Genomic DNA, 4,930 nt, shown 5'->3' on the forward strand with positions numbered 1-4,930 from the left:
ACCCATTATGGCGTATTCAGTACTGCAAAATAATAGGAGCTTTCAAGAATAGAGAAACTAGTGTCAAGAAACAAAGAAGTTTACAATGGGGAGAACTGAGCCAGCTGATAAGATCTGCCAAGGTGTGTTATGGAGAGGGCATCCAAGAGAGGTCAGAGTTACAGAGCTGAAGGGCACAAGCTGAGCATTGGGACCTGAAAAGGTTGTGGTGTTCGGGCGCAGCAAGGCTACAGGAGGATGTATGTAACCAAAGACAAGGGTGCTGGATCAGTGCAGTGGAGGTCATTGAAGGCAGGGGTGTTTGTCGAGTGCAGCCCAGCATAAGGCAAGCTGCAAAGCTGTGATTTATGTGAAGTGGAGCTCAGAGGGCTCGTACAGAATGTGCTGATGAAACCAAAGCAATTCTTTAATAACAACTCCAAAAATCCACAGATTCCAATAGAAACAGATTCTGGAACTGTTATTTCCATCGGCAACTCTCTGCAGCACTAGCCATACCATTTGTGGTGATTTATTTCTTGCTGTTAGTAGAATTGTACCTTGTGCATACTCACTGTTTAACTTCTCTATATTATGATCAGGATTGCTCCTCAGACAATATTTCTTTGGCTGCAAAGCAGTTTGGGAGCTTCTGATGTCATGAACAGCATGATTTAAATGCAGGTCTCCTTTCTTTATATTATACGGTCAGGTCATTTGCACAATCAGTGGCATGGATTGAGCACCATAACATGGTGCTGTGCTTTACAGAGCCCAATGAAAATTGCCAAACCAGACTGTTAAAAAGCCTAGGGCAGCTGAAGACTACAACAGTAGACTGAGGTGCAGTGGGTAAGTCATGGATACTTTGCAAAGCCAAGATAATAGTTGAGCTTCTGTACTGGATGGTTTTATGAATGGTTTTTACCTCAAGCCTCCACCAGCTCCCATGGGCCTCTTACAATCAATGCAAACTTATGTTACTCCAACCACCCCTCTGGCCCTTTATAGCCCTTAAGCAAACTTAGTGCCAATCCATGTCATCTCAGTTCCTACCAACCACCATTTACCCTTACATCCTCTGTGGGGCCTTACCAACTAACCACGTGGGCAGAGCGCAGGATCAATCCTGAAATCAAATAAAACTAAGTCTTAAGTACCTATTTATGAATTCACAATTAAAACAAAGTCCTCCCATTGATTAAAAAAATCACTGCAGTTAACCTCCTTTAGCTACTTAATCCTTTCTAAAAACAAGTATTTGTAACCATAGTCCCACTTCAAAGAACTTTTAAGACTATGGAGTTGTAAATCAAACTGTGCTCTGATGGGCATTTTGTTGGAATAAGGATAGGCTTGGCAAGCAGCACAAATCCTATAATGATAAAGTTGTGTCAACAAAATGAAATTGATTTTTTTTTTTAAAAATTAGGAACCAGCAGATGCACTGAAAATTCCCTTGTCTGTGTTAATAGTACCCCCGACAGCTTGACAGTTTCAATGAGTTTACCCACTGTTTACGCACATTCATGTCCAGTTTTAACATCCCAAAGAGCACTTAACCTCACCCAAAGAGCACTCTATTTCTCCCAAAAAAGTCTCTGAATGTATCCAAAAGGGTATCCAACCTCTCCAAATAGTTTGGCAGTTTTAAGTCTTCTCCTGCATATGTTCCACACATGAAACTGCCTCTATGAACTGTGTATATCCAAAGTGTGACCCGACGTCCAAGCACCCCACCCACCCCATAAAATGATGGGAATTCGGCCCAAGTTCAAAGACACCTGGATTTGGAATCCTACTGCAATATTGGCTAAACGCGAGACTCTCACCATCTTGGCAAAAATATAGGCCCATGAGTCTCCAAAATGAAAACCCTGGAAGATTTATCTAAAGAATGCAGTGCATCAGTGGCAGGAGAGCAAAAAGAAAGCATTTTTAATATACGTGACATTCATACACTTCTGATTTTGGACTGTTGGCCTCTGGGAGGCTATCACAGAAAAATATTACGTATATTATGTGTAATAAGCCACAAAAACAGAGCGCTGTCTCTCATCCCAAGACTATAGATCAGTGTCAGAATGATTTCAAACAACTAATGAGGACAGGCAAGGCAATTAATATTGGCACAAGAAACACATTAATGGTGAAGGAATCAATTAAGCTACAATCTAACTGGGTGACTAGCCATCCTGCTTCACGGTACAGAACTTTACAATCACATTCTCCAATTTAAGAGTATATTACCAATACCACTCTCTGATGTGATGTGTCAAGTTTGTCTAAATTGCCAGCTATTACCTGGAATTCCCCCAATCCTTTAAATGAGAAACCAGAGCAGAGTGTTTGTGAAGACCATGGAGACTGGAGCAACCATCTGGATAGTAGAAAGCTGTTACCTTCCAATGAGCAGGATAAAGAGCAGCTACTCTCCATAGAAAAGGCAGTGAGAAACGTTAGAAGGCAAGTGGCAGATCAGTAGGTGTACAGCTGTGTGTTAAACATGATGACCTGTAAAACTGTGTGTTTAGCTCGAGATGATCAATGGTCACTCTCCCAATCTTGCCCAACTCGAAGAGGATGATCTATTACTAAATCCATGTCAGACATCCTGGGATCGGTGAAATATACTTCAGAACGTCTGCACTGCATGTTGTTCAATTCAACAAATTGAATCAATTTATTGAAGTACAGAAGTACATTTTGAATCAATGTATTGATCAACCACTTAAATCAAAATGGGCAGGACCAAAACAAAAAGACTCAAGAATTATAGCAACAGCTCGAAGAGTCCAATAGGCGAAGAACTTCCAACTGATGGGTGATTCCTTTAAATAGATTTTGTGAGTATTTCTCCCTGTTGCTTAACATGTGCTTAGTCTTCTTAATTCATTCAAAGGGTGTGCACTTCACGGCTGAGTTAACATTTATTGCCCATTCCTAGTTGCCCTTGAGAAGGTCATGGTGAGCTGCCTTCTTGAACTACTGGAGTCCATTTGGATTCCAAATATCCTCAATGCTGTGTAGGAGGGGATTTCAGTAATTTGACCCAGTGACATTGGGATGGAACAGCAATATATATCTCCTCTGGTCCAATCCTGCCTCTAATGCAAGGTAAGTGATATCATAGAATGCCTACAGTATGGAAACAGGCCATTTGACCCATCAAGTGCACACCAACGCTCCAAACACCATTCCACCCCAGCCCCAGCACTACTCCCTATCCCTATAACCCTACATTTCACATAGCTGACATAACTAGCCTGCACATCCCTGGACACTATGAGGAATTTTGCATGGCCAATACACCCTAACCTGCACATCTTTGGACTGTTGGAGGAAATCCACGCAGACACGAGGAGAATGTGCAAACTCCACACAGACAATCACCAGAGGGTGGAATCAAACCCAGGGCCCTAGTGCTGTGAAGCAGCACTGAGAGGCTGTGCCACCCTTGTGCTGGCATTGTTGGTATGTTGGTATTGAAACAATGGATCTATGCAAGTAGGGTAACAGACCAAGCAAGAGAATGCAGAGCCATGCTAAATGCTTCATGGCACTTCAGGTCAAACGATGTGACCATTTTGCATGATTTACAATATAGTGTCAGTAAGCAGCACACAGGGCGTTGGAACGGAGGTAGGGGATTTAGATGTCCCTTGACTTGCCACTCACTCTCAGCTTTGTTGTGCAGAAGAGGCTGATGTTTAATATCATGAAGAGGTCGAGATGGATGGAGGGATGCTGTAATTGAAGATTCAAACCACATTTGAGGAAGCGGCCATAGAGATCACTGAGGTACAGGCCAGCTATGTATCGCTGACAGCAAGATAGGAGTAACCAGATATCAGAACAAAGGTGACTCCAAGCTGCAGTTGAGACATGGGCACACAAGAGACGAGCATGAGATGGTAGTGACCTGTGAATACTGTGCTGAAACTAAATAAGCTTCTTTTTGTTCTTCACTACCGGTCCTTGAATCTGAAGCTAAGGCCACGTTTGGTAGATGACAGCAAAGACCTGAAGATGCTGACCATCAGGACTGAACAAATGCATTGTCACCTGCCTGTGTCACACTCTCCTGCAGCGCAGTCACTCTCTCATGGACTTTGGAGTGGAGATTCGAGGGGTTCAGTGGATGGTGATAGGTAAGGTTCCTGATAGTGGGTGGTCAATTAGCAATTGGGTCCATTCTGAGCTCCAGACTAAAGCCAAGTCTGTGGTATCTGCTACAGCAAGCCCCTGGAAATGCAAAGGCAAATAGTGGAACTTCTGACGCAGAAGCCAAAGGCTACATGAAACTTCACACGGAAGATTGAGGAGCTCACCAAGTCATGTTTCTTCCATGACTTAGAAATATAGAGTGGTACCAACAAATGGAGAGCCAGGTCTAGCAAACAACTGAATTCTGTCACTTTGGCCATGGGATCTAAACAGTAGTAACTAAGCAAGAGGAGGATGAGACATCTAGGCCATCCCCACTTGGTGCCCTTTCTTCTCAGAGAGACTAGGAGGTGCTATTACAACCAAGATAGGAGAGATGCAAGTACTAACTGCCCTGGACTCCCAAAGTGAATGGTTGCTTCCCATCCCCTCTGCTGATTAATACTGTATCTCTGGTGGGTAGAGGGACCCATTGTAAGAATTCCACAGTAGGCCAAAGCCCTCAGAGCTTTGTCTCACAAAAGAAGGGCTGCTAAAGTGATAACAGTTATGGGACATTGCTCACTATAGCCTGCCTCCTCATCAGCTGAGATCACTCCAAAGTGTAGCTGGAAGAGAAAACCTAAAATCTCAAGAGGGCACAGTTGTGGCACATGTTTTCAGTCCCTGTACATTTCTCCAGCTATATATGTTTCACATTATACAACTGGTCCTCATTTAAGGTTGTGGCTCAATTCCTGTAAATCATGACTTTAATTGAAACAATTTTAAGTGAAGCATTGAC

The sequence above is a fragment of the Chiloscyllium plagiosum genome, unplaced genomic scaffold (genome assembly GCF_037043375.1).
Source record: "Chiloscyllium plagiosum isolate Xiang-an unplaced genomic scaffold, Cpla_swu_hap1 HiC_scaffold_34, whole genome shotgun sequence".
Lineage (NCBI taxonomy): Eukaryota > Metazoa > Chordata > Chondrichthyes > Orectolobiformes > Hemiscylliidae > Chiloscyllium > Chiloscyllium plagiosum.